General features: G+C 60.5%; 1 protein-coding gene across 1 annotated transcript in view; it reads left to right on the top strand.

Annotated features, from left to right (window-relative positions):
• Window positions 1–6940: 6940 nt before the first annotated feature.
• Window positions 6941–20130, top strand: part of FAM222A (family with sequence similarity 222 member A) — a 31937-nt gene continuing 18747 nt past the window's right edge. The window contains exon 1 of the mRNA XM_072880208.1: window positions 6941–7395. The gene's annotated coding sequence lies outside the window, so the exon portion shown is untranslated. The remainder of the gene's footprint in view (window positions 7396–20130) is intronic.

Here is a 20130-nt window from a genome sequence, read left to right as displayed (position 1 = left end):
CCTCCCCGGGGCTCTCGCAGCCTCGTGCCTGCCTTGTCCTGCTGAGACCCTGAGCAGGGCCGTGGGGCCAGGCAGTGTCCCACGGGGACGGGACAAGCGTTTCAGTGCCACAGCACAGCGGTGCCCTCGGCATCCATGTCATGTTGTCCCTGGCACCCAGCAAGTCAGCGCCAAAGTGGGGACAAAACTCTGATGGTCCAAACTGCAGCATCTTTGGGCAAGCAAGCCCCTGCGGGCGGTGGCCAGGGGGGCTGGGGTTTTGGGGCTGGGGACACCTCTCCAGCATGGCCACAGCCCCCCCATCCCTCCCCTAAGGCCTCCCAGCCGATACAGGAGGTTCTTCGCTCCTTTCACTTGGTTTCCAACTTCACCCTAATAAATCCTCCAGGGAGCTGGAGACCCCTAACAAACATCATTGGGAAAATCCAGGGAGACGGCAGAGCCACGGATCAGTCCCAGCCCCGCGCTGCTCCCGCGCCTGCCCCCGCTGACCTCTGCCATGCTGGCGCAGCCAGTGTCCCTGCCTCCCTCTGTCCTCGACTCTACGGCTGAACCGCTGTAACCGGATTTACGGCCGCAGGCTGGAATACATCATGCGGGGATGGAGCCGCTCGTACACTCTATATGTCTCCATTAATCTTCCCTGGGCGCTGCAGGTCATCAGGCCCCGCTCCTCGGGAAGGGACCCACCACTCTCGGGGGCAGAAGGGGCCGCAACCCTGCCGGGGGGCAGATGGGGCGGGAGGAGCAGAGCCCGGTGCCGCGGCGGCTGCGGTGCCATGGCCAGGCTGGACCGGGGGGACAGGCAGAGGTGTGGGCAGGGGGCTCCTGCCCATCACTTTGCCGGCGTGGTGCTCGCCCAACTACGGCATGACGCTGTGTTCCCGGAGGTTGTGGCTCAGCTGTAATGCCTCCCGAAGCCTGAATATGTTTGCCTGCGGCAGTCTGCTGAAAATTAATATGCAGAGTGAAGGGATCCTTCCCCCCCCGCACGGGTGCCACGGTGGGAGCCGTTTGAGTGAGGGGAACATAAACCCGAGCTGAGCGCACCTGCCACGGGAGCGGCACGGAAGACGATGCTCTTATCAGAGCAGCGACACTGACAACCGGGCTTTATACATTTTTAATAAATCATTTTAAATTCTTGACTGTCAGGAGGATTGAATCAGGAGCTTCCCTGGCTGAAAGGCTGAGGGGCTGTGCCGGCTCTCCCGACAGCCCGGCACTGCTTCTGATGGGATGCACGGGGGCTTCAGTCCCACTGCATGGCATTGCTTGGGGCCGCCAGGCATGACCCTGTGCCACGGGCACCAGGCTGTCCCACCACGGTGGGCTTGGGGATCTTTCACCTTCCTCTTGCCCCCCAGTCGGTGCCCTCCGCCGTGCCGGGGCCGCTGACAGCCCAGCAGAGCCATGCCGAGCTGGAAACGGCACAGGGGAGAGGGGGAACTTGCTGAAACAAGCAAATTGCAATGATTCCCCTTTTCCAAATGTCAGCAGATTTGGAGGGGAAAGAAGCAAATAAGTTAAAGGTGAAGATCTCCCAGGAATTTCCAGCTCGCTCCGATTTCACTCCCAGAGCCCAGCTTCCAGCCCAGCTGCCCACAGACACACGCCCCCCCCGGGCTGCCCCCCTTGGCAGGGACCACCCTGTAGTCCATGCTGTCAGCACACGCCAGCACCGCTCCATAAATGCAATTAAGCAGCGTAATCGAGTTGTTTGGGGGAGAAGGAAACTAGTTTCAGAGCAACGGAAGGGAAATAAAAAAATCTGTGCAGGAGGGAGGTACGTAACACCGCACGCAAGGGATGGGGCAGGAGCAAACCCAGAAGCAGCATCACGCCCGGCCCTGATCATCTCCTGTTTCCAGGAACTGGTCGCTCACAAAGCCAAAAGGTTTTCACCAGGAAGACGGTGAATCCCCTGTGATGGAGCTCTGACCCCCTGCCAAAGGAGGAGGCACCTCGGGCTCTGTGGGTCTCTGTGGGCTGAAAGGTGCCACGGGGACCATCAGGGGGGAGGAGATGTCCACTGGAGAGGGGGACAGTACCCAGCTGGAGGTCGCCGTGACTGCTGACCCCTCTCTGGGAGTGGTGCCTTCGCTGCTCTGCAATGGCCGGGGTGCTGCCCACCACAGGTCCCCTCTGCAGCCAGAGATGCGGGGACCCTCCGGACCTCCCTCGGCTGTGCCTCCTCCCAGCCCAGCGATGCTGCTGAGCGCTCCCGCACAAAGAGGCTGCAAAACGGCCTCGTGCCGGATATTAAATGTTCCCAGGTGAGATAAAACCAAATCACCTGTCAGTCAGCCCCGTATCTCTCATGGCATCAGAGGCTTGTGACTAATAGGGCTAGAAAATGCACCGCAGGCTGGAATCTGCTCTTCCCTGTGCTCCCGTCCCCGCTCACAAGGGCTTTCACCCAAGCTTTGGAGCAAGGTTGAATTTTTCACAAAATACAAATAAGGAGGAAAGAAAAAGGCATAGGATCTGCTCTGTCGCTGGCAGGGGACCGAGTGCAGGGACAGCAGAGAGCGAGGACAGAGTGACCCTGGAATGCTCCCCGGCCACTGTTGGGATACAGAGCTGGCATGGGGCCATGCCGGGGCACACTCGGGGGGCTGCCGCTATGTTGTGCCCCGGCCCCAGGAGCATGCTGGTGCTTCTTGCACCCCCACAGTGTGGGTGCTGTGATGTCCCCTCGGTGCTTTTATGGAGTGGGAAGGTTGCAGGGGGCTCTCGCGGGAAGCCTGACTCTGCTCCTCATCTCAGAGCTGGGAAGACCCTGGGGGAAGTCGCGGGAGCGATGATCCATCATGTGCCGCTGACCCAGACTGGGATATTTTTAAGCAGGGAATAAAAATAGACTCTGGCTGACGGCGAGAACTTGCTCCTGGCATCGCTGTCAAGGGGGCTGGGGGCTGTGCTGCGGGGGCAGAGCGCACTCCAGCCCCTCGCACCCCGTCCAGCTCTCCCCGAGCCCTGCACGGTTATCCCCCCTGCCGTGGACAGTCGGTCCCAGCTCACTCGCAGGGTGGCCCTCGTGTCACTGCCTGCGCCCTGGGGACCATCACCCTACTCAGGCACACCCCTTCTTCCTGCAGCCTGCAAACACCGGGTGGTTTATGCTGGGCTGCTGATGCCCCCATCGAAATTGTGCTGCCTAATGTATGGCTGCCTGTGAGATAATGCAGGCTGCCGCTGGCCCCAGGACCTGACTGAAACGGAGATTTGTTTCAGCTGAATAACTTGCTGAATCTATAAATAAACTGGGGGGGGGGGGGAAGCAACCATAAAGCAGAGGAGCCTCTGCCTTCCTGGCCCCTGCAGCACCCAAGGCAGCTGCCCCCGAATGCTGCCCAGCCCTGCACCTCTGCCACCTCCCACAGCAGCAGCACCCAGGGGGACAGCAAGGAGGATGCTCGCGAAGAGGATGCTCTTGGGACGCGGCTCCTTGCCCAAATGGGAGCTTTCTGTGCCCAGACCAGTCGCTTGCCCTCTGTGCCCCCTGGCTCCGGCTCTCCCTGGCTGGCCCCGGCACTTGGGGCATTTCAGGCCGCCGGGACCCCGGCAAGGGGCTGTACGGGACCGGTTTCTCACCTCGGGCTTCCCAATGGGCAAACTCTGCTCTCACATTGGTGAGATTTGGGATCCAGGAGCGAGCCCACGTGCTGGCACCGAGATCCTCCGTGCCACAGCAGCAGCTCGGAGAGACTCCCGCTCCTGCCTTCCTCCTCCTCCTCCTCCCCCTTCACGCCTGGCTGCCCGTGGCCGTCTCACTCCCGCTCTCCATTTGCTTTCCCAACAGATGTTGGTGTCTCTTCTCTAACGAGCGTTTTAATGCCGGAATCTCTCTCGCCCCCTTGACTGGGAAGCAAAAAGCTTGACATCTCCCATCAGCATCAAAGTCACTTGCCCAAACACCTCGCACCCCCGCCGCGGCTGCCGGCGCCTCGCTCCTCCGTGCCCGCAGCCCGGTGCTGCTGGAGCCAAACCGGCACGGTGCCGGGAGCACCGCGAAGGCCCTCAATGCCCACTGCCTGCCACGTTCCTGTCCCCCATGTGCCCTGTCCCTGCTTGCAGGGAGCCGCCTCTCCATACCCCCATCCCGGCGGTGTCCCTTGGGGAGCCGCATTTGGAAACGGCTGGGAGCTGGGGAAAACCTCCCGTGATTTGCTGTGGAAGGGGGACCAGGGTGGTTAGCCGAAAACCGGCCACGGAAAGCGCCCACCTGCTCACCGATACCTTCATTAGCACCAATAAACCCTCAGCCCGGGGAGCGGGCATCCCCTCCGCCCCTCGCCGTGCCGGGCTGTGCCTGGGTGGTATTAATTACAGGCAGGAGCTGGCGGGGAGGGGTGTGAAGGTGCCGTCCCCCTGCCATGTCCTTCAGCATCTCTTTGTGTCCCCGTTGCCAACACGGGAGGGCTGTGAGCGGGGCAGGAGGCAGCGATCCCAAATATCGATGCCGGCTCCGATCAATGCTATCTCCTTTTTCCATGCCTATGAGCTCATTGATTTTTTTTTTGTTGTTACCTCTCTGTTTATGTAATGTCTGAACTTTGCACAACTGAACCATTTAATGTGCAGAAAAGAGCCCTGTTGCCATGAAAACGGACCTGCAAATGACAGCACGAATGCGGAGATATCCCTGTTTTATTGGGCCATACTGAATGTATTTTAACCTTGATAAGTCAATAACTTTTCGTACAAAAGGAACCAAAGCAGCTACGGCTTTCAGAGCCTTGAATGCATTTAAAGCGGAGAGTAATGGCCCAGTTTTAATCCCCTGGAAATCTTTCTCATTCTGAGGGCCAGTCATTTCCAGAGCAGACTGACATTTTGGTCAAAGAAATACAGCGTGCATTTGTCAGGATGAGAGATGAAAACGCTCAGCGCTCTGGATTGCTAGCGCCGGTCAAAAATAATGATATTAAATTAAAGGGACACCGTCATCTTAAAGATCAGTGGTTACGATCCCTCGTCTCTCCACTTTGTGAGCGCAGTGACGAGCAGCCGACGTGGAAAACTTTGGGTGGGCTCCCCCGTGCCGCAGAGGAAGGACTTCCCCGCCAGCACCCCAGATCCGGCTGATGCATTATTTATTTGTGCTAAAGCAGAAGGACTTTTAAAAATCTCTCTCCTCCAGCAGCGAGGGCTGCCCGCTTCCTTTTTGCAATTCAATCCCTCTGGATGTGGAAGCGGAGCCGGTCTCACTTTGCAGAGCTCATTCATTAGCAGATTAAGGCTCTCCTTGTGTTCCCAACATCACTGGGTGAAATTTATGTTCCGGCAAAGTGTTCACGGGTTCCCTGAATCACAAAAGTGTTTCTCCTCTGTAAAGTCTTAAAAAAAAAAAAAAAAAAGATGTAAATGGGGAGGTCAGAACTGCTTAATAGTATCTTCTTGAAGGCAGTGCCGAAACACCCACCTTTTGAAGTTCGCTATTTCAAGATGGATCTCTTCCCCAGCAAAAACGCCGTCAGCCTTTCAAGTCCTTGTGAGTGACTTCAGGTGGTTAAAACATTTTCTGAGAAGAATGAGGGCTCCTTTTTTTTGTGCCGAATAAAAAGCAATCTTTCTTCCTGACTTACTAATAGCTTTGATTAAATTATCTTTGAAAAATCTAAGTGCTGTTCACAAATCTATAATGGTTTTATTCTTATTGCTGGCCTATATTGCAACACAGAAAGCAGATAAATAAGCTGCAGAGAACGTACAAAGCTGCACAAGAACCTGCCAGATATATGAGCTAAAAATGTTTGAACTGAAACAAATGAATAGTATGAATAGCCCTGCTCAAAGAGGGAATTTATTCAATATAATGTATTTTCACAGGGAAGATAATACGTATTATAATTACACAGAGGAATCACTCTCCTGAAAGCATATCTAGCTATTATTTTAATTTCTCAACCTTCAGTGTTCCCTGGATCAGAAGTGGTGACTGGAGCATCTCCCCATGTTTGGAGGTACCCAATCTCCTGAAACGGCTCCTGGGTTTCAGCTCTCCTCCCGCACACCCAAGGACCCGGACGCCTGGGGAGCTGCTGGGGGCTGCCCTGGACGGAGGAGCTGGAATGGCCCTGAGAAGAAGCCAAACCACCCCAAAACTCCTCAAAGCCTTGTGCTGCAAGGCAGGAGCCAGGGAGGAGGGAGGTGGGAAGGCGGTAAGCCCCAGAGACACACGCTGGGCTGCTTCGGGGGTGCTCGGTGGTGGGGAGCTGCATGTGCACGTGCGTAGGGCTCCTCAGCATCATTATGGACAAGAGTGAACAGGCTGCTTCTCAAACTCCACGGACACTCATGCTCTCACAGCCTATGGCAAAGGTATGGTGGATTTTGGGAAGGAATAAAGGAGCTCAGGCCTCGTGCTAATGAGGGCAGACTCAGCGACGACAGCACTCTGACTACACAGATCACGGGGGCTCAGAGGTGGCTATAGCCATTGCCATGGTGGTCACCAGCTCCCCAGGGAGCGCTGGCTGTCCAGTGGCGAACACCGCGCTCCTCCAGCCGAGGTTTCATTCCCTGTTTGCCGGAGCCGTGGCACCCCGGGGGGGGCCGCCGCAGAGGACCCGTCCCCGTGCCCCCGAGGGCCCCGGGGCGCTCCCCATGAGGCCCGCGGCCCCGCCGAGCCCACCCCGCCGGGGAAACCCGCCTCCGGCGGCGGGGACTACAACTCCCGTCAGGCCCCGCGGCGCCGAGCGAGGGGCACGGCGCGGCGGCGGCGCGCGGGGCACGCCGGGAACCGCAGTCCCGCGCCGTGCGCCTGCCGGAGCCGCCTGCCGGCGGCCGGTTCGAATTTTCCCGCGAAAGGGGCGCGTGTGCCGGCCGGCCCCGCCCCTCCCCGCAGGACGCGCGGCGGCGTCCCCTTGGTAACGCGCCGGGGGCGGGGCCGAGCCGCGTGCGGCCGCCGGGCCCCGCGCGGGGCCGCTCAGTGTCGCCGCAGCCGCGCACCGGGCGGGAGGCAGCGACGAGGGGCCGCGCCCCGCCACCGCCACCGCCACCGCCATGGAGCGCTGAGCCGCGGCCGGCCCTGCCCCCCCCGCCCCCGGCCGCCGCTGCGCCACGGGCCGGCGGGCACCGATCGCCGCCGCACAAAGGAACCGGAGGACCCGCGGTGTGATGCCCCCCGGGGTCCCCGCGCCGCCTCAGCCCATCTGCGCGGGGTTTATTTTATTTTAATTTATTTTTTTCGGATATTTTTCTTCCCCCCCCCCCGCCCCGGGGGTAGAGCGCCGGGAGCCGCCGCACGCTGGCCGCGCACGGGGCGGGGCGGGCCGCCGGCGGGGCGCGGGGCCGGGCGGGCGCCGCCGCTGCTGCTGCGCGGCCCGGGGGCGGCCCGGCGCGCCCCGCACCGCAGCGGCCGGAGCCGGCCCGGATCCAGCTCTGACGGTAACGGGGGGCCTGCGGCGGCGGGCACCGGGGAGGGAGGTGGGGGGGGGGGCGGATTACCGGCGCGGGGGGGGCGGCGCGGGGGACCGGGGGGCTCCGGCTCCCGGGGCGCATCAGGAGGCGGCGCCGCCGCAGCGCGGTGCCCGGCGGTGCCCGGCTCTCCCCGGCCGCGCAGCCGCGGGGAAGGCACGGCGGGCGCGGAGCCGCCGCCGGCGGCTGGGGACCGGCTCGCCCGTCGCTACCGGAGAGGAACGGGAAGAACTTTTTTTTTTTTTTCCTTCTTATTTTTTATTTTTTTATGGCTTTTTTGGGTCGCCTGACTCGTAAGTGGAAATAAAATATCCACGGGTGCCTCCACGAGGAAAGCTGAGACACTTCCAGCGTGAGCCGTCCGTGAGCTGCTGCCTTTCCTGCCGAGCCCGGCTGCCCCTTTTCGCCTGGAAAAAAAAGGGTTTTTCTCCTCCGCCCGGAGCCGGCCGGGGCAGGGAGGCGGCGGGGAAGCGCCCGACCCCGCAGGGACACCGGAGCGGGTGGTGGCAGAGCCAGGACACCCGCGATCGACGCCGCGCTGGTGTGGATACTGCCGGTCACAAAGGAGAGGAGAGGAGAGGAGAGGCGAAGGAACCACGCTGCGATGTTTTATTGAAAAGCCCCGTCTCCCCGGCTGCCTCCCGCCGTGCCGGGGGCTCTCCCGGAGGAGATGCACCTCCCGGGCCCAGCTCCGCCGCGGAGGGAGCATCCCTGTGGCATCTTCTGGACCGTCGGCGCTGGGAATACGATTCGGCGGGGACGAGGCGTCGTGGTCTCCGAGAGCCACCGGGCAGCACGGCTGGGCATCCGCCGCGCCTGCCACCAGCTGAGGCCGGGGACGAGCGGGCTGTGCCGCCTCTCCGGCTCGGCCCCCAGCAGAAAATGGGGGGTTCGCAGTGCCAGCGGTGGCGGCTCGGCCCCGGCATCCAGCCCCGGCCCTGGGGAGAGCCGTGAGATCGTGGGAGTGTAATGGCTGGAGAGGCAGGGCCTGGAGGCGGGGAGCCGGCGGCAGCTCGGCACGGCTCGCTGCAGGGCACCCCTGCACCGGGCGAAACCGTGGCCCGGCTCCGGCCCTGCACGTTTATTTCTGAGGAGAGGCAGCGGCAAAGTTTTACAGCCGTGCTTGGCGGTTTGCGAGGGATGAATTTGCTTGGCATCGGGCAGTGGTGGTTTGCCTGGCTCTGGTTGTTGCGGCACGGACGTCTCTGTAGGGAGTTTTTTGATATATATATGTGCGTGTGTGTGTATTTATATATATATATATAGATGTGCATCGTCCTGCTAGGGATGCTCTTGTTCAGAGGCTGCAGGCAGCTTGCCTGGGTGGGCGACGTGCTTTCATGGAGGGCAGAGTGCTAAGGGTGCGTGGCCATGGGGGCAGAGCCACGTGGCCCCTCTCTCAATAACGAGCGTCCCGCCTTTTGCTCAGGATGATTTTGTGGGATTTGACAGTTTTATACCTTCCCATGCCCCTGCTGTGGGGTTTTACCGTCCGGCGTGCCGGGCACATGCTGCTGCTCCCTGATCCGGGTGCCCGCACCGCTCCGGCGGGACCCCGGCTGGCAAAGCCTTCGGATGTGGGCTCCGGTGCCGGGGGAAACATGCCTGGCAGAGGGCTCCCAGCGTCCCAGGCCCTCGGGAGGGACTTTGCTTATTAAGGATCCTTAAAACTTTCAGGAATGGATTCTCGGGTGCCGAGGGCCGTGCCGGGGCGAGCCATGTGCTGTCGGGCCGGGCTGCCTCGAAGCCGTAGCGGGAGGAGAGGGAAGCTCTTGCCGCGGTGCCTTCCTCCGACCTTGTCTGGAGAGCCGGGGAAGAGGAAGCCGTTCCCCGGCTGTGGGAGCCTGGCTCGTGTTTTCCCGGCTTTAGGAACGGCTTTTCTGCCGGCTGAGTGGGTTGGTACCGGTGAGGCGCGTTCGCGGTGCCGGCTGCGAGATGGGCCCCGTTTCAGCTGACCGTCTCATTAAAAATTGAAATATCTCGGCGTGAATATTTATCCCCAGGCTGGAGCAGAGACGCCCACGGAGGGAGGAGATGGGGTGGCTGCTGCCGGGCCGTCCCCCGGGGGACAGAGCACCTCCGGGGAAGCCACGTCACCTCATTTTTTAAGCCCTTCTGGTTATCTGCTTTATTTGAGCCTGAAACACGCATCCATCCCTGAGCAGGCTGCGGGGGAGCCTGTGCTCTCCCAGTGCTGTGTTTTAATTGCAGCCTGCTGCCCTGCCCGGGGAAGGGCTCCGGCTCCCAGCGCCGAGGGGCTCCCCGGTCCCACGACCCCGCGGCGGTGGTCCGCACCGAGCACCGCGCCCGCTGCCGTCCCCGAGCTGCCCCCGCGCTCCCCGCCGTGCGTGCGGGATTAGTGCCGGGCGTTTGCATCCCTGCCAGGCGGCAGAGTTAATTTTTGCCTGAAGCGGGTTTCCTGCGTGGCCTGAACTTGTGTGCGAAAAATCTGCGGTGAAGCCGGGCGGCCCCGCTCCCCTCTGCGGCCTGATCCTGGCCCGCCTGCGGCACAGGGAGCTACGGCCCCGCAAATACGTGGTGAGAGCCAGCCCGCCCTCCTGCTAAGGGGGTGCCGAGGGCAGGGATGCGGGTCCCACCCCCGAGCGTGCCGGGGCGACGGGGCTGGTGGCGGGAGCCTCGTGGCGGGTGCGGCCGCTTTTGGGGACAGCGCGGGATATCCTTTCCTGGCAGGATGAGGTCCTTTGCCGGTGGCGTCTGATCCTGGGACGGGGGGAGTCCTGCGCGGTGACCCCCGAGGCGGGCCGGTGCTGCCCGCGGGGACGCTGCAGCTGGCGGGGGGGCCGGGGGCTGCACCTGCCGGGACCCCGCTCCCAGCCCCGCCGGCATCTGTGCCGCCGCATGTCCGTCTGCAGCGGGCGCATGCATGCAAAAATAAGACATTTCTTCTTTCTCTTCTGCCTGCGCATTCCTCAAAAAGCTAATATTCATGAAAGGTAATTCAATCAAACCGCGATGCCTATCAGCTAATGCAGCAAAGCTGGCGCAGGGGTGAGAATGGGAGCCAGGAACACAAAAGCCCTGTTTTATTACCTCCTGCTTGCCTGAGAATTGCTTTTCTCCCTCGAGTGAGCCGGCTAAAGCTGGCTTTATTATGTTAACCTATTTGCGTGTCAAGAGCTATTGTGCCTCTCTTTATCTGTGTTTGTATTTGCTCGATGCAGGGAATAAAAGGACGAGGCGAAAATGGATGGCTGGTCAGTGCTTTGCACTCTGGGGGCACTGATTGGTTGCTAAGTGATTTGCATCCCCGGTAATCGCTTTTATCTCGGAAGGATGTCGTGTATAATTATAAGCCTACTGACATCTTTTGAAATCTGCCTAATGGGTGTTTTTAATTTACATGGGAAGCAGGGGCTATTTGTGTTGCTCTGATTACAGGTTGTGCGAGTATATGGTTTAAAATATAGATATTTCCATAGACGTGGGGGACTGTGAGTGATGAGGCTGTGATTTTTGGCGAGTCCTTGCTCTCCTGGGCACGGGTGGAAGAGCAGAAGTCACCGTGCTTGAGTTTGGGGTTTAATCTCTTAGCCCAGCGCACAGCCCCGGGTGCTGCTGGACCATGTGCTCGGCCGGTGCATCAGCCGTTCCTATAGACGCCCTGTGAAATAAAACAAGAGGTGGGCTCCTGGCTGCTGCAGGCCGGACCTGGCTGCACTGCTCATGGCCATTTACCCCCAGGAGCTCCCCTCCGTAGTCCCGGGACAAGGCATGGGGGGGCCATGCCACCGAGCCCCCGCTTTGGGCATCCGTGCCAGAGTGGGGCTGATGGTGCTGAGCATCCCTGCCATGCTGCGGCCATGCCGGCGCGAGCCCTGTGGCCGGGTGGTGTGGGGAGCTGGCCGTGCCAGCGGTGGGAGCCCGGGCTCCGCGGTTCCCCACTTGGCCCCCCGTGCAGAGAGTGCCAGGTGCTTTGCTGGGCCAGAGGGTAAATATCTAACTGGTGCCCGGTGCTCCGGCTGCGCCTCGCCAGGTCGCGGTTTGCAGGAGCCGTGTGATCCTGTGTCTTTATTAGAGCTGCAGCTGGTGGGTTCACACGGCCATGGTGGAGCCGCCGTGTTCGCTTAGGGCAAATAAAGCTCCAAGGCAAATAAAGCTCCAGGTACCTGCGGTCCCGCTGCCAGCCCCGGGCTCCTGCACCCGGCAGGCTCCGAACCGGGAGGCACACCGGAGCCTGCTGAGGCATTAATGGGGCTCAAGGTGTGCTCCTGGTGTTGGGGGCATCGGCAGTGCCGTGGGCGCATCTCTCGGGTGGGCGGTGGGATGTGGGTGCTCCGAGACCATCCCAGGTGTGCTCAGATGCGGAGGAGCTCCTGTGTACAAAGCAGCCCGGCAGAAGCACGGTGCCGTGCCAGCCATACCGGTGGTGTGCTCGGCTTTCCTGCTTTCTGCCTCCGGGCTGGTAAATCGTCGCGGTGCCTTAGGGGCTGCTGGGGAAGGGTGGAGGTCTGAGGTGGAGGTCGCGGTGAGATGAAGGGGTGTTGGGGTCCCTCCCGGGGCTTCATGCGCCAGGACTGGGACATCTCAAACTTGCAGAGATCCTGACGCGAGGTCGGTGCTTGCGATGGGCACAGGGGCCAGGCTCCCTCTGCCACGGGTGCTGGCCTGGGTGAGGGTGCAGGGCAGGTCCCGGGGGCAGGTTCCCTGTGCGGGCAGCTCGGGCCAGCTGCCTTCCTCCTCCTCCTCTGAGAAAGACCACACCTGAACTGCAAGCATGCCCAACCGTGTGCCCCGGCTCGCGCCAGCCGCGCACAAGGTGACCCCATAGATTTGAAGGGCTGAGGTGGTTTCGTGGCAAATGGCACCACGGGCAGCGCTGTGCCGTGCGGTGCCGGCTGGCGTGCCGGGCCAGTGGGAAATGCGGGGCCTGGGAAAAGTCGATGTGGTGGGGGTGAGCGCCGGACCCCGCTCCCCGGGGTGCTGCACCCTCCTGCATGGGCAGCCCCATCCCGTCCCACCCCGTCCCGGCTGGTGAGCGGCGGGCGCCGCTATTTATGGCTGACTGTAAACAAACTCCCAATGAAAGAAAGTTAATGACCTGAGACTGACAGGAGCCTGCTGGGAATTTTTATAGCCCCTGGGACTTCTTTCGCTAAAGAGAGAATACATCAGTGTTTTAACCCAAAACGGTGAGCCATGCAGCGTGGGGGCCGGGGGACAGCACCACCGTGGGGAGGCATTTCGGAGGGGTTGGCCCTGGGCAAGGAGAGGGCTTTTAGTGGGGTACTGGTGGGGGCACTGGGCTCCCAGCCCTCTCCCTGTCCCCCCACGTGGGACCAGGGTGTGCAGCCCCCTCCTCGCCCTGGCAAAGGCAGGCATGTCCCGAGGTCCGGGGCTCTCCAAGGCTTTCGCCATCTGCCTCTTGTAGGTCATCTCTGCCGTGCTCCAGGCTAGAGCGAGGGCTGGCTTAGCGTCGCTGGTAACCACGCACTAATAAAGCCTTAATACCCTGCAGCGAGGAGATTTCGCTGTCAGAGATAAATATTCATATTGCTTTCGAATTTAGCCTTGGTTGCACAACAAGGGTGACGTGGGGGAGACGGGAACGCTGTGGTGTGGGGTGCTCCACAGCCCCGCTGGCCTGCCTACGCTGCCCGTGCCTGCCCGCTCCTGCCTGCCTGCCCAGCCACCATGTTTAATATCACACCCTGGCTAATTGCTGGGTATGAATATTGCCGTCGGTGCTCTCGGGAGACGGGATGGCAAGCACAGTGCAGGGTGCCCCGGTTGTTCCACTCTCTGCCTGCTCCCTTCGCCGCCACCTTGCACACGCTGCGTGTGACGCTTGATTTACTGAGAAGAGCTGGCAGTTAAACCTGACAAATTGAAGGCAGTTTTAAGTGGTTCAGGTTAATTAATAGTCAGGGAAGTATCAATTTTTTAAGGGATGCTCTTGGCTCGCGGGGAGAACCGAAGCTTGACTTTCCCTTTGGAAAGTAACGCCGTCTACGTGGGTCCCTCGGGCAGGGGGACGGAGCGCGGCTCGGTGGCATTGCTCTTTGGTTTCTGACCAGCAGCCCTTGTATTTCTGCTTAAATTTCTTACTCTGTGTGTCTGGTGCCGAGGGAGGTGCTGGGACAGGGAGGGATGGGGCCGTCCTGCACGACTGCCTGCAGTGCCAAAGCCCCACCGCTCCTCTTGGTGCCCTTTGGGGGTCTGGTAATCCTCTCTGTTTTTGCGATGACCTGCTGCTGGGGTCCATGCCGTAGCAGCAGTGCTGTAGCATACAGCCATGCCGCTCCGGTAACAGGAGCGCTTTGGCCGTAGCCGCCTGTAGTGGTGCAGCCGGGTGGCCACATCACCCCTGCTCCCATGGGGAACCTGCAGGTGGGCACCAGCATTAATGGGACCATCAGGCTCTGTCCTGGGCTGGGACTGGGAGCTGATGTGGATGAACTGGAGCAGCACCCGCTCCCCTCAGTTCATGCACACGTGAACCAGATGCTCATATCTGCTCGCATCTGCCGAGCTTGGGCCATGGGAATGCCGTCCAGGGTTCAGATTTTAAAAGAACATAATGAAAGAAGCTTAAACTTCCCTGTAAGAAGGAAAGGTGGAAAAGCAGCAGTGACCGGTCTCTGCGTGTGTGCAGCACAGAAAGCCTCTGTGCTGTGTGTGATAAAGACTCAATGGTGCGGGGACCCGAGCAGTGTCCGCAGTGGTCTCAGTACACCGGTGCCACGGGGCTCGGCAGGGTGGGCACCTCCAGGCTCTCACGCTGGGTCATGTCCCGGGCTCGGTGCTGGAGCAGCACAAAGCCTTCACCGGGCCACGTGCTCCATCTTTCTCAGCATAGACTGGGATGCGGGTGGAAGTGGTGGTTTTTCAGTAGCCCTAATGCTTGGGGATATGAGAGATTAAGGTTAGTGACCATTTTTTAACTCAATAAAGGGGAAGACAAGCTGGAGTCTGCAGTCCAGAGATATAATTAGTTCGCAGCAGTGGTGCTTTCTTGATTTAGCTTCAGAGAGCAGAACAAGACAAGGATGTTATACCCAATTAGCAATAACATACAGTCTGAGCCTCGCTAGGTGAGATAACAAGCCATTTTTATAGCTCTTCTTTACGGACTTTTTTTTGGGGGGGGGGAGAGGGAAGGGGGAGAGGGACCGAGTCTTTATTTCTTTTCATCTGGGAACAATTATTAGTGATCTCAGAAAGCCCAAAGCCAAGTGATACGTTGGCCAACACAGATGACAAAAGAAAAATGAAAAGCTGAAACAGCCTGGAGCTGGGCTGGGGCTGTCTGTCTGTCCATCCCAGCGGGCTACGCGGTGGCCCCAGGGCAGCCGGGGGGAGGCTGGATGGACACGGGCAAGGACACGGGCAAGGGCCACCCACGCACCGTGGATATGTCCTATCTGCTGCTGAGAGGGTTTATGGCACGTGGACTGGCAGCGCTGCTCCCTGCCTGGAAGGGACCGCTGTGTGTGGGGTGGCTGCTGGCACTGCTGGCAGCCTGGCTGTGCCCCGAGCCGTGTCCCCCGGCAGACAGGCCGGTCCCCCAGCAATGTGACCCCCAGCTGTGTCCCCTGCACAGCACCGGTCAGATGCCAGCTGCCTGCTGTCTGCCAGCGCCGCGTTCCCGCTTTATATTGCAGATCGATGGCCATTGATTTTTTTTCCTCCCGTGTAAACCTGGATGGGTTGGGGTTGCAGAGGGTTTTCGTGCACGTCTGGCTCCGGCTCTCCTGTGGTCAGAGCATCCCGTGCTGGTCTCCACAGCCTACCCACTCTCCCACAAGCCTCTGTGCAGCAGCGAAACTCAAGGACATCTAGAAAACCAGCCTTGTAAAAAGTCTAGAAAACTCAGGTTTCGTTAATCAGCTTTTAATAACGGGCTCTGCTGTTTATGTGGGTCATTTGCAGGCTGCTCTCCCCTATCCTTGCTCCCCGGGCACCATCGCCAGCCTGGCCCCTCCTGCGGTGCCCAGTGAGGACGTGGCTGTGGGAACTGGTGGAGACCCGGCTGCATTTGGGGCACCCATGGGAGCAGGGCAGCCTGGTGCTTCCCTCTGGGCACGGCCAGCGTGCGGCACCCCTGGGTACACCCCTGCCCCAGAGGGGTCTCAGGGTGGGGGGCATTCTCCTTCCCGGTGTCCCCGTCCCCCCAGCCACCCCTCTCCCATGGAGCAGAGCCAGGGGATGGGGCAGGAGCTACTGTCCCCTCCCCTGTCTTTCCCGTCCCCTCAGCAGAGAGTTGATGGGCAGTGTCCCCTGATGGGAGGGCTCTGGCTTCGTGGGACCCCTCGAATCTGTCCCATGGTGCTCCCAGCCCACCCTGGGGAGCATCTCCCCCTGCATGGCGCTGACAGGGACGGCGACAGCCCAGCTCTTGTCCCCACTGAGCACCAGGAGAAGCCGCAGAGCCGCTCTCCGGACTATTAACGCCCCACAATGATCATCAGCTCTCGTCGTAATCATTAAGACTATTAGAAAGAAATGTTGGCTTGCAGCTAATGTCAGACTTTCCGTTCTGCTTTGCAAACGCGCACAATTAATGCCAATCAGCCGGGGGAGGCAGCCAGCTCGCAATCACGGCTGCTCCGGCGCGGCTGTCAGCTCTTGCCATCCCAGCTTGTACATTTTCATACAATTGCTATAAACATCCGAGGGAAACTCCGCGTTCTTCGGCGGGCGCGGGTATTGTTCTCTGTTCCTTTTAATTACTCGGCATTCAGCAGCTCATCTGGCCTTGGATCGGTGGGGGAAAGTAGGACTTTGTAAAACAAATACATAAATCTTGAGAGATGATTTATTTTCCCCATTCGGTGGCTGCATTCGGTTATCTATGGCTAAATAAGAAAAGACTGTTTAATTTTTCTTTGGCTTTTTCTTCTTTCCCCCCCTCTTTGTATTGCTTTCTCCCCAGAGGGACATGGGCTGGTCCCTCTCCCCCAGGGAACCCCAAAAGCAGGGCCAGCTTGGGAGAAGGGGGGAAGAGCTGGAATTACTTGACCGGATGGTGGTATAATCCTCGTTACAAAAGTACACATCAATTATAAGAATTCCTACAGTAATCTTAGAAATCTATCTTTTCTGCTGAACCAGCTCATTAAAGAGCACCATTCATTTCCATCTCTCCGGGTGAGAAGGGTTTAAATCTCCAGAGCTTTGTATTACAAAATAGACTTAGGGTGATGGACTCTCGTTAAATATTAAAAGAAAGAAGTTGATTTTTTTTTTTTTTCCCTTTTTTCCCCTCTTTTCCCCCAGGCTGCCAACGCAGACGAAGCGTAACGTAAGGAGGCGAGGGTGGGGGGCCCGGGGGGCTGGGGAGGCCCCCGCAGTGAATAGCTTCCCCATCTGTCGGCGGGGCAATGCGGGGCTGCGCTCAATGGGTGCCTTTGAGGACCCCGCGCCTCCCCTTGCCCGGGGACCCCAGCCAGCACCGGGGGAGGAGGGAGGGAGGTTTCCCCGGGCCACCCTGGCAAGCCCCCGAGCCTGCGCCGGCCCCGGCCATCGGCACAGGCAGGGCTTTTGTCTGCCGGCGGGGCAGCGGCCGGCCGGCCGCGGGGCGAAGGATGAGCACAGAGCCCCTTTGTGTGCAGCTGCACCCCGAGGCGAGCAGGGGCAGCGGCGATGGAGCCGGCCGATGCGGGGACGGGGAGCGGGCTGCAGGGATGGGGAGCAGGGGTGGGCATGGGGAGTGGTACCCAGGGATGGGGAGAAGGACGCAGGGAGGGGGAGCGGGTAGCCAGGGATGGAGAGCCGTGGCCGGCCGGAGTCGAGGGCGGCGCGGGGCGATGTGTGCGCTGCCGCGGAGGCTCTGTGCAAACACATTAATTTGTTTTCTTTCTTGCCTCGCCTTTCAGGGTAATTGGTTGCATTTGAAGCCTTTGTGAAAGCCTTTGATTATAGTAATTTCAGCAGCGCGATCTACCCTGGATTCCTTCGTCAGATTCTTTCACAGCTCAGGCGCTCGGGGCTGTAATTACCGAGCGGCGCACGCCTGGCCGCTGTGCATGGTGCAGCCGGACGGGCGGCTGGCTGGCCCGGGCACTGCGGTGCTGCCGTGCTAACCGTGGGAGCCCCAGGCCCCCGGTCCCCGCGGGGAGCAGGCGAGCCCCCGGGATGGGGCAGGAGGAGCCATGCTGGGCACTGGAGAGCTTTGGCCTCTGCAGTGTCAAGTCTGTTGGGTGTCAGCTGGGGATGTGGGTGCTGCACATGCCTAGGGGGTGGGTGCCCATGCCAGGCTGGGCTCCTGGCTCATCGGGGTCCGGGGTGCTTTTAATTGCTGCTCTGGAGGCCTCCCTGGAGCCGCTTGGCTTTGCTGCTGCTGTGATCCCACACCTCTGCTGGGGCTGGGACCAAAAGCCAGTGAGCATCCCGAGCACCCGGCTCTCGCTGCTGGGGTCGGTGGGCAGCTCAGTGGGCTCATCCCCCCGGCCCCTCTCCCCCCATCCGTGTGCAGCATGGAGGCACGGCATGACCGTGTTGGATGAGCGAGGTTTTCTCTTCGAGGGGCCGGGCAAAGGCCTCCCTGGGGCAGCGTGCCTCCTGCTCCCCACCGCCAGGCACGCTCCCGCAGGTACCAAATTAGAGGGGATACGTACGTATAGGCAGATCCTGCCTGCACGCTGCGCGCTGGCACTGCCGGGACCCCGGTGCACGCAGCCAGGGCCGGGCTCTGCCAAAACACCGTAGGCACCCGAGCGGGGCCCTGACCTTTGCTAACGGGGCCGCTCCCCCCCCCTCGCTCCTGGCATTCCGTTCCCAGTCCCACGTAATGACCTTCTCGGCAGCGGCGTGCCAGCGTCTGCCACTTCCAATTACCCACGCCTGCTCAGCGCCACAGCCTCGCCTCACCCGGCAGCGGCACGGGGGTTTCTTCCTCCCCAGCAGCATGGCAGGAGACTGGGGGGACATTGTACAGGGGTCCCCCACCCTCCCGGCTCAGGCACCTGCTGGTGCTGCCCCGGGCTCTGGCTGCCCTGCCCCGGGGCGCTGGAGACACTTGGGTTTCCAGCATCATTATTAACCTGTTCGAGAGTTGTTCCCGCTCGCAGCTAAAATAGATCTTTAATCTCTGCCCAAAATAGCTCATTTGATGAGAGGCCTCCTTAAAGCTGACACATAAATTTAACCAGGCTGCCCGAGCCCTGCGCGAGGATGTCTGCAAACGCTCAACAGCACTCGAATTGTTTTTTTTAATTCCATCGTTACGGACACACCTGATACCTTATTTCTTCCATCGGGTCATTTGTACCAGTCAGGAGGCAATTTGCTTGAGTCCTCTGCTCCGGGCTGTGGCAGCCGTGCCCCTGTCCCAGCCTCCCTGGCCCCACTGGCAAGCAAAAGGATATTTTGTGGGGGTTTTTGATGTTGATTTTCTGAATTTTCAGGGGTTTCTCCTTGGAGCCGCCCCGGGAGCAGAAAGGTCTCTCTGACCTTTCCTCGTTACCGCCTTAGGATACTGGCAGCGAGGGGATGCTCTGTCCAGGTGCCGGCGTGGGCTCGCAGCCCTCGCTGCCTGCGTGGTGCCGCTCCTTCCCTGGCGCTGTGCCACGGCCCGTGAGCTCCGTGCTGTCCTGGGTCATGGCAGCCCCAAAAAGGCACTGTTCCACTGGCAGTGGGGCAGCAAAATGTTTCCTCCATAAATAAAGGCAGGCTCTGGGGAAGCGGGAAATAGGGATGCTCGCCATGTCGGAGCAGCAGCTGCCCCCTGAGTTGGGGCTGAAATGGGGGTGCAGGCAGTGCCTGGCCCTGCCTGGCCCCATGTGCCTCCTGGTGTCCCGGTGCTGGAGGGGACCGTCCCGTCCCCATGCAGGGTGTGCTCGGGAGAGGCTTGTGCACCTGCATCCCTGGTGGGGCATGCACCCTCTCCTCCATGGGGTTCTCCCTGCAGGCTCCATCTCCCAGGGCGGGCGATGATGCAGAAGTTGGGGGGCGAGGGACCCCCCGGGTGCACAGCTGAGCAGGGTCCAGCCACCGGGGTCGGACCCTCGAGCTGAGGACGCAGCTCTGCTCGGTGCCAGCCAGGTCCTGGGCTCACCCTGGGCACCGTCCCCTGCTCTGCCGGCACGGGTCGCTCCCCCAGCCCCCCGCAGCCCCCTGCTCCCCCACTACCACAGCGAGATCCCGAGCAGCAAAATAATCACTTGCAGCATCATTATCCGTTGCAAACCCCAGCTTCCAATTTTAATCAGAGGAGCTGGTGTTGCTTTAAGATCTGCGGGTTTTAAAGATCACAAGAGGGGTTAGAGAAAATTACCCTTGACTCTTACATGCTAATGTAATCTCTAACCAGATCTGCAGCACTGCAGCTAAAATTGCTTTTTAGATTAACATTTAATTATTAACAGGGCCCCCTGAAAGGCCTGGGGCTGGAGCACGCGGAGGGGAGCGGATTAGCCGGGCGGGATGGAACGGCAGCCAGGCGAGGGGAAGGTCGTGGCACGGCCGGCGGCACCGTGCCGTGCTTTATTGCAGCCCGCGGCACGGTGGCGTCAAACTTTCTACTTTATTTTATCTGGTGCTCCCCGTGATTTACAGCGGGGTGACCTTTCCTGTGCTCGCCCATTGCGGGACCGAGCTGCAGCGTCGCTCGCCGAGCACCGAGTCCCCCCCGCCACCTCGGCCGGAGGACCATAAATCTGCTGCTGGATGGGAGATGGGCACGAGCTGGCACAGCAGCTGCCTGCACCGCCACGGTGCCAGGCGGCAGCGCCAGCCGAAATCCTG

The sequence above is a fragment of the Ciconia boyciana genome, chromosome 15 (assembly GCF_034638445.1).
Source record: "Ciconia boyciana chromosome 15, ASM3463844v1, whole genome shotgun sequence".
In the NCBI taxonomy this organism is placed as follows: Eukaryota; Metazoa; Chordata; class Aves; order Ciconiiformes; family Ciconiidae; genus Ciconia; species Ciconia boyciana.
Note: the sequence above shows the minus strand (reverse complement) of the source record. Positions and strands in the feature narration are given on the sequence as shown.